We start from the raw sequence: 7,842 nt of genomic DNA on the forward strand, positions 1-7,842 counted from the left end.
CCCCACACATCGTCTTTATTGAATTGAATCAAGGGTGCTAGGAAATACATTAAATTGACTAAAAGAAGGTACACTTTATTTTAAACGTGGAGCTGTGAGGGCAACTAGTATCTTAACCAGTTGCACGAAACAGTTTGTTGGTCCACCAGTGATGCAGAAGGAAAGAGCTGGTTTGTGCCATGTGGTGACATCTAACAGATACCACCAGGTGTTTCTGACTTGTTGCTGGGTGACCGTTGTTTCACATTTAAGGTCACTGGCCACAGACACCTGCATTTTTGCATGTTATTGCTGAGACCGCAAAAGCCCGCTGAGGGGTTAAGCAATTTGCCTAAGGTCACATGATAGGTGAGAGGAGGGAGACGGGTTTCCATTCGGGTCTGTCTGACCCCACAGTCCAGCACTGGCCACCACCACGTTTCACAGCAGAACAAGGAACTCTTGACTTGTGTGAGTGACACGAGTGTGACATTGGGATATAAATCATTACTGTGGTGCACTTCTGGGCCCCAGGTTGTGTGGTTGGACTGACGCTGGGCCTTTGTTGAAGGTTCAGGTTCAGGTCAGTTGGGAAGTGGGCTTGAAAAGAAGAAGGAGAAGGAAAGGCAGAAAGAGAAAGAGTGGGGTGAGTGTGGTGGGGGGGGGAGGAGGTGGGGGAGGTGGAGGGAGACAATTTCTGGCTGTATTAAGCATATTCTAATGCCCATGAAGGCATGTTCTTTTTGGGTGTTTCAGATGAATGGTGGTCTCCCTATGATGACAGAATTCCCAAACCTCATCTCCCACTGAAGGAACCTGATAGTATGTAGCTCAGGCTTCAGCCTCCAGCCTCCAGGAAAGATTAGAGAAATGACCCTTTAGACCTGTTTCCTCGTCACTTGATGGGGCTTTGGAATGCTAGGCAGACTGGATGGCATTGAGACTGGCTTGGAGGGCTTAGAGGGGCTTCAGACGCTGGTATACCCAGGATAGTAAAACCAAGATTTCTTTTTTTTCCCTAGGCTGATGTCCATTAACCTGCTGACCGATCTAGCCTGGGTCTCTGGCTCAACTCATTCCTCTGGAAGAGATGGGTATAAGAAATGCCGCTCAAGGACTGAATACAGGGGCTTTGGGGGTAGAGTTTCAACAGGGGTGTTGAGAAAGTAACTAGGAATAGGAGCTATCCACAATTAGATTTTGATTAAGGAATTAAGTCGTTGTAAATTAATTTCTACCTTCCATGTTTGCATTTTTAAATTTTTCTTTCTTTACTGCTAATGGTAGGCTGATTTATTGGCTCAGGTTCTTCACTCCTCCCAGATATTCACATGCTTTTTCCCTGTGATTCTGCAGTTCCTCCCACTAGAGATAACTTATTTGTTGTCATGTGACTTGTTTTGGCCAATGGGCTGTTAACAGACATCCAAGCAGGCACTTGACATCTACTTGCATGGTTGGGCTTAATTTTTCATACATTTCCCCCCCGCCATCATGAGAATATGCCAAGTTAGCCCACTGGTCTAAGGAGGATAAGAGATGCATGGAGCAGATCTGGTCCCAGTTTGCAGCTTAGAGCTGCCCAGACGAGCTCAGCCTGTATCAGATTGGCTCCAGCCAACACACAAATACACAAGTGAAATGCATGCTTTTTATTGTGTGCTGTTGACATTCTATGGTTGTTTGTTATGTTACCAACATATGTTATCAACAGCTGATTGATACATTACTAGAAGTTTCTTTTAATGCACTCTAATGCTTTCTTTGGTGAATTTATAAGTAAAATAATTTGACAAACCTTGGGCAGGATACCTCCTGGATTTAGATGTTCCCAAGTTCAGAAAGCCTTCTCTACATTCTGGCGAGGGCTGGGGCAAGTCTGGAAAGGAAGGAGTTGGGAGACGCTGATCACTCTAGAATAAGAATCTGTTATTACACCTTGAATAAATAGTTCGTTGTACATGAAATACTCCTTTTATCTTTAGGTTAAAACTTTAGGGTGTTTAACTCTGATGAGGTAAACAGACTGAGAGGGAGTTTTTGGATGTGCCTGGAATTTGCACAGTCTGGAATACCAGACTGTGGAGACTCTACATGAATCTCAGGATTGGGAAAAACTCTGTTGCCTTCAAATCCATCCTCCTGCTTTCAGAAAGGACCGTATATATATTTTTAAGTTTATTTATTTATTTTGAGAGAGAAGCACAAATGGGGGAGGGGCAGAGAGAGGGGGAGAGAGAGAGAATCCCAAGCAGGCTCCATCGGTACTGTCAGTGGGGAGCCTGATGCTGGACTCAAACTCATGAACCATGAGATCATGATCTGAGCCGAAGTCAGCTGCTTAACCAGCTGAGCCGTCCAGGTGCCCCAGGAAGGATCATATTTTTAAACATAGTATTTTCTTTTTCTGATTTGGCAGAAATACATCCCATTTTGGAAAATACAAGAAGCAATAACGAAAAAAATGAAAATAATCTATAATCCTACTAGCCAAAGATAACTACAATCAACATTTGGGGATTTTCCCTGTGACTTTTCAAAATGTATTTTATCCTACTTATTGTTAGCACATGACATTATATCTTGAGGATTTTTTCATGTTGTGACTTTGTAAACATCTGTTTCACGGAAGAAGGGCAAAATGAATATTTTGAAGACTTAGGAAATAATTTCTGAAGTTAATTGCACCAATTTACAGTCTTACCTGATATATGTGAGAGTTTCTTTCCTTTTTTTTAACTTTAAGTTAAATGAAGTTACATTAAATTTTTACTTTCATTTTTTGAGAGTTTCTATTTCACTTTTCCCAATATACTTTGCGGATGTGTTAAACATCTTTGCTGTTAAAACAAAATTTTTTAAAAAAGGTATTTTATCACAATTCTTTGAAGTCTGTGTCGATTCCATGCCTCCTCTGGGGTTGCTCAGTTGGCTGGAAAAACAACCATGCTGGTTGGTTTCACTCAACTCCATAACTAGTGATCTCAAGTGAGCTTTTGTTTTTGCCTGGCAATCTGCCTCCATTTTCCACTCTCCTAAACTATTTCACACCTTCTCCTCTTTCCTCCAACCTTCGTCTCCCTCCTCACTCTCTGCTGATGACCTCAGTCCATATTTCATTGAGAACATGAATAGAGCTCCCACATGCTACCCTGGCCATCCTGCTTGTATTGATGCCCATTTACTCTACTCTATCATGATGCCCATGATCTGAGATCAGTCCCTTTTGATGCTCTCTAGATTTAATCCTTTCTTGCCCACCTAAGCACTTCACTCTGGCAAGTCTCTTTTTCTCCTACATTATTATTCCAGTTATCAAACAAACACGCTCTAATGTCTCCTATCTTAAAAACAAAACAAACCTCCAAACCTCCATTGACTTCACATCTCCCTCCCACATCTAGCTACTGCCTCTCTTTTGTCCTTTACAGCAAAGTCTTCAAAAGATTTGTGCCACTGTCTCTGCTTCCTCTCCTCTCCATTCTCTTTTGGCCACACTTAATCAGGTTTCACTCTGCCCAAAGGGCCATTGTCAAGGTCCCCAGTGATCCCATGTTGCCAGTGGTCAACGCATCTTCTCCACCCCTGTAGCATTTGACACAGTCGGTCATTCCTGAAGACTTGCTTCATACTGGCTTCTGAGATACTGCTGATTCTCCTGCCTACTGGGCGCTTTTCTCAGAGTCTTTGCAGTTTCTCTGTATCTCCATATCTTAAGGTTGGAGGCTCCAAGGTTTAGCCCTTGGACCTCCTCTCCTCTTTATTTACTTTCATTGCCTTTTGACCAGTTCAGTCTCATGACTTTATATGACATCTACATCCTGATGACTCCAAAATTGATATCTCCAGCATGATCTTCTCCCTGAGCCCCTGACTCATGCATCCAACTGCCTGCGTGACTTTGCCAATTGATAATCTAACATCTCAAAATTATCACATCCAAACAATCTCCTGATTCCGTCCTTATCATCAATACGCAGTCTTCCTCAGGCAAACACTCTCCTTCCACGAATTTGCTGAGGCCCAAAACTTTGGAGTCAGCTTTGATTCTTCTCTTTCTTTCATACTTCTGATCCAGTCTGCCAGGGATTCTGTTGACTCTACTTCCAAAGGATGCCACATCCCCCTCTCACTCCCTTCAGCACTTCCAGCCTGGTCTGAGCCACTACTGGTTCTCACCTGGATGACTGCAAAGCCTCCCGGTTAATCTCCATCATTCGGCTTTCCCATTCCCCCTTTTCCCCACATCTATCCTCCACACAGTGGCTGACTCATCCTTTTAAAGCTAAATTCAGATCATGTCACTCCTCCTGGCAAAATCCTCCCATGGCTTGCCATCCACCCCACACAGAGTAAAGCCAAGGTCCTGGCCTACAGGCCCCGTGCCCACCAGTCCCTGCTGTTCTCTACCTTCATCTCCTCCTTCCGCCCCCTTGCTCGCTGTGCTCCAGCCAAATGGGCCTCCTTGCTGTTCTTCAGGCATGCTCAGCTTAGGGCCTTTATGCTCACTGTTTATGCAGTCAGGGTGTTCTTCCCCAGCTAGCTCATTGCTTTAGCCTCCTTTCCTTTTTGCCTCTTTTCCTGGGTGTCCCGGAAGGGGCCACCGTGAAAAGGCCTTTACAGAGAGGAGTAACAGATCAACCAGAGGATAGATGCAGGTGTTCTTGTCAAGGGGACTACAAGAGAGTGCCCCCACTGACTGGGGGTATCTGCTACGAACCCACTCCTGCCCCACGAGAGGAAGATTCAGTTTCCAACACCTTCTTGTCTCAGAGAGAGCCATGTCAGTTTATGACAGTACCTGACAAGGAGGTTTCTTTCCCCCCTAATGCCTCACTTCTCCCCTCCTCCCCACCCCCCACCCACTATCCCAGGAGGGGTCAGACATAATGGGGAACAAGATGGTGAAGGAGGGGTAAGAGAGGAGTAAACATAAAATGTTATTAAGGTCTTTATCATGTCTTAATATTTTCAAAGAGAATGAACACTTTTACTTTATACTTGTTTCATTGACACTTATTTAATATTTAATTAAAATCGTCCATTCAGATTAAAAATATCTATCAAATAAAGATGAAGTGAGATGACATGTTTTGCCGCAGACCTGAGCTGAATGGTGCCGCCCAACCCACTGCAGACTATTTTCACCTCCTGAACGTCTCTCAGGGCAGCACTGGCTATGGGAAAAAGTCTGGGGGTAGAGCCTGGGAGCCACAGGTAGGACAATGGAGACAAATATCTTCCTGTTTTTCCCTAATGCTCTTCACTTTTTCATGTTTCACAGAAATCTGTTTTCCAACAGTACGTCAGCAGCTGAGTTTTTAAAAAAAAAATTTTTTTTTTTTGGTGTTTATTTTTGAGAGAGAGAGAGAGAGACAGAGTGCGAGCAGGGGAGGGGAAGAGAGAGGGGGAGACATAGAATCTGAAGCAGCTCCAGGCTCCAAGCTGTCAGCACAGAGCCCGACGCAGGGCTCGAACTCACGAAACGCGAGATCATGACCTGAGCTGAAGTCAGAAGCTTAACCGACTGAGCCACCCAGGCTCCCCAGCAGCTTAGTTTTTTAACCAGAAGCAAGAAACACATCATCTGAGCACTGGAGCTGAAATAAATTTTTCTTTAGCAGCTCAACAAATAGTAAGAAAAGGCTCGCTCTATGCCAGGCCCCATGCTGGAGATAGCAATTAGGATAAGATTACCGCGGCCCCTCTCAGGGGATCAGACAGGGCATCAGGTGATATTGTGTGAACGGGGGCCTGGACAGGAGGCACAGGAAAGGAATTCCAGCTTGTGCTATCAGGGAAGGCTTCCTGGAGGAAGTGGATATACCCAAAGATTTGCAGACAGACACTGTGAGTGGATACAGCCAGGAGAAGGAGAGAAGAAAGAGTGTTCCAGCTGCAGGGGATCAGAAGATCAGAAGATATCCCCCTCACTTGTCATATGCAGCTTTAGTATACAGATTATTCTCAGCTGAAGGCACTTCAATAGCGAATGCAGTAAGGGCTCCCTGACTTTCCCCTTTCTACCTAAAAGCGGGCGATAAAATTTCCCCTGAGAGAAATGCCCTCCCTGTACCAGGATGAGAACCTTCTTATCACTGGAGAGTGTAGAGAGTTAATGCTGGAAAGGCTCTGTACAAACCAGCCCACTAAAATAACTTATCTTTTATTGGTTTCCCCCATGTATTTCCCAGTCACTGCCGCACAATTTACTGTCCCCAGCCCGAGGCACCTTGTCTTACCACATTCCCACAATTGGTCAGGCTTTGGGGCCCAATGCCTTCTTTAGGTCTTTATTTTCCTTTTGAGGACTTGCATGTACATGTAAAAATATCAGATAAAATGTGTGCGCTTTTCTCCTACTGATCTTACGTCAGTTTAATTCCTAGCTCCACCTTAAGAGAACCGAAGGAAATTATCCCTTCTCTTTTTTTTTCAGTGTTTATTTATTTTTGAGAGAGAGAGAGTGTGTGTGAGCGAGGAAGGGGCAGAGAGGGGGGGCGGCAGAGAATCCAAAGTGAGCTCCGTGCTGACAGCAGTAAGGTCGATGAGGGGCTCAAACCCATGAACTGTGAGTTCAGGACCTGAGCAGAAATCTGACATTCAACTGACAGAGTCACCCAGGCACCCCAAATTATTCCTTCTCTATACAGCTGAGGATGCATCATGAGGGTGGCACTGAGGGCCTGAGAGGCCAATCATCCCTGAGCCTGAGGAGAGTTGATAAACGTTGCAACCTGTCCTCAGCTATCTTGTGGGGAAATGGGGCATCCGGTGCCTGCACCTGGGCCATTCCCTTTGAGCCCATGCGTGGTGACTGTGGTCGTTACAGAGAGGTCCCCAAGGAGCAGGAGTTCTGGAGGACATGGGACTGGGCCTTCCAGCCGAGTCTACTCACCATGAGCTTTTTACTCTTCTGCCAATGTGGGACCATCCAGGGACTACTTTGTCAAGGGAAATGGCAGGTGTGCTTAAATACTTAGATGCAGTTCGGTTGATCGGCTGTTTTAGTCCTCAGGAACGGGATGGAGACCGTTCTGTGGAGAGGTGATGGAGAACGTTCTGTGGAGAGGTGATGATAGGGTGTTGGAGCCAGAAGCTCATTCTGGAGCATGGCGCATGGCCCCAGAGGGCACTCCTGGTGGGTGTGTGGCTGGAGACTCTCAGAGGCTGGGGAAGTCTAAGGACGTCAGGGACCTCTATCAAACGGGGCTGACAATGAGTGGGGGGGAGCAGACCAGCAGCGTGGGAGTGATGATGGGGTTTGGAGACAGACAGTTTGGCCTGGGGCTAGCCTTGACTAAATAATTATAACTAATGCTATGAAGCGTTTATATGCTAGAATCCTTCCAAAGTGTTTCACATACATTAACTCAATACACTCCCATGGTTACTTAGGGAAACTGAGGCATGGGAGGGTTAAGTAACTTCCCTAGTACGGAGCTTGTTAGCAGCAGAGCCAGGGTTTGAACTCAAGCTATCTGACAGTACCTGCCTCTCAGTGACACTGGAAGATAATGACGATGACATTAACACGCACGTGGTATGTGGTTTATTCTGGAATTGTTCTGGGTTCTGGAGAGTCAGCACTGAACAGGAGCAACACAGTCCCCGCTCTGCGGGGCTGATAATCTAGTGGAGAGATAGACAAGAGAACCACACAACAAATAGATCAAAAAATAACTTTAGAGAGTGACATATGCTATAGAAAGTTAAGGCAGGGGCCTGTGACAGAGGAGGACAAGAGAGGAGTTCAGGGAACACTCACTGAATGGATGACTGTATGAATGAGCAGTTGGGGGCTCGGAGGCCAACAGGTACCTCATAAATTAAGGCAACCCTAAGCACCTGACGCTCACAGTC

General features: G+C 45.6%; 1 long non-coding RNA gene across 1 annotated transcript; it reads left to right on the plus strand.

Moving 5' to 3' along the window:
• The first annotated feature begins 358 nt into the window (after positions 1-358).
• On the plus strand, positions 359-2,661 carry LOC132682030 (uncharacterized). Its single transcript, XR_013554374.1, has 3 exons — positions 359-556; positions 1,002-1,073; positions 2,399-2,661. It is a non-coding gene; the product is annotated as an uncharacterized LOC132682030 (long non-coding RNA).
• Positions 2,662-7,842: the final 5,181 nt, after the last annotated feature.

Source organism: Panthera onca, chromosome A1 (genome assembly GCF_046562875.1).
Source record: "Panthera onca isolate mPanOnc1 chromosome A1, mPanOnc1 haplotype 2, whole genome shotgun sequence".
Lineage (NCBI taxonomy): Eukaryota > Metazoa > Chordata > Mammalia > Carnivora > Felidae > Panthera > Panthera onca.